This window comes from Sinocyclocheilus anshuiensis, unplaced genomic scaffold (assembly GCF_001515605.1).
Source record: "Sinocyclocheilus anshuiensis isolate Anshui unplaced genomic scaffold, SAMN03320099.WGS_v1.1 scaffold536, whole genome shotgun sequence".
In the NCBI taxonomy this organism is placed as follows: Eukaryota; Metazoa; Chordata; class Actinopteri; order Cypriniformes; family Cyprinidae; genus Sinocyclocheilus; species Sinocyclocheilus anshuiensis.
In genome coordinates, this window is record NW_015557179.1 from 3,488,581 (window position 1) to 3,489,079 (window position 499).

A 499-nucleotide genomic window follows, 5' to 3' on the forward strand; every position below is an offset into this window, starting at 1 on the left:
AAACTCGGGGACAGGAGCCCTCACTGGGCTAAACTCGGGGACAGGAGCCCTCCGTGGGCTAAACTCGGAAACAGGAGCCCTCCGTGCGTTAAACTCGGGAACAGGAGCCCTCCGTGGGCTAAATTCGGGAACAGGAGCCCTCCGTGGGCTAAACTCGGGAACAGAAGCCCTCTTTGGGCTGGATTCAGGGGCTGGAGCCCACACTGGAGCGAGCTCTGGGGCTGGAGCCGACCGCCTTCTCTTCCTTAGATTCCTCTTTAGGTCCGGGGTGAAAGGCATGTTCGGTGGGCTTGACTGAGGAACCGCCAGTGGGCTGGACAGCAGAGATTCCCGCGGGCTTGAGCGAGCGGCGGCCCGCGAACTTGACTTTAGAGCGGCTGGCGGGCTGGAGAGAGCCACGGCCGGCGGGCTGGTTCTGGCTCGGGCCCGGACACTCCCCAGACACCGGTAGATCTCTTCCCTCCAGCATAGTCCCTTGGTGTCTGGGAGGTTCACGGGG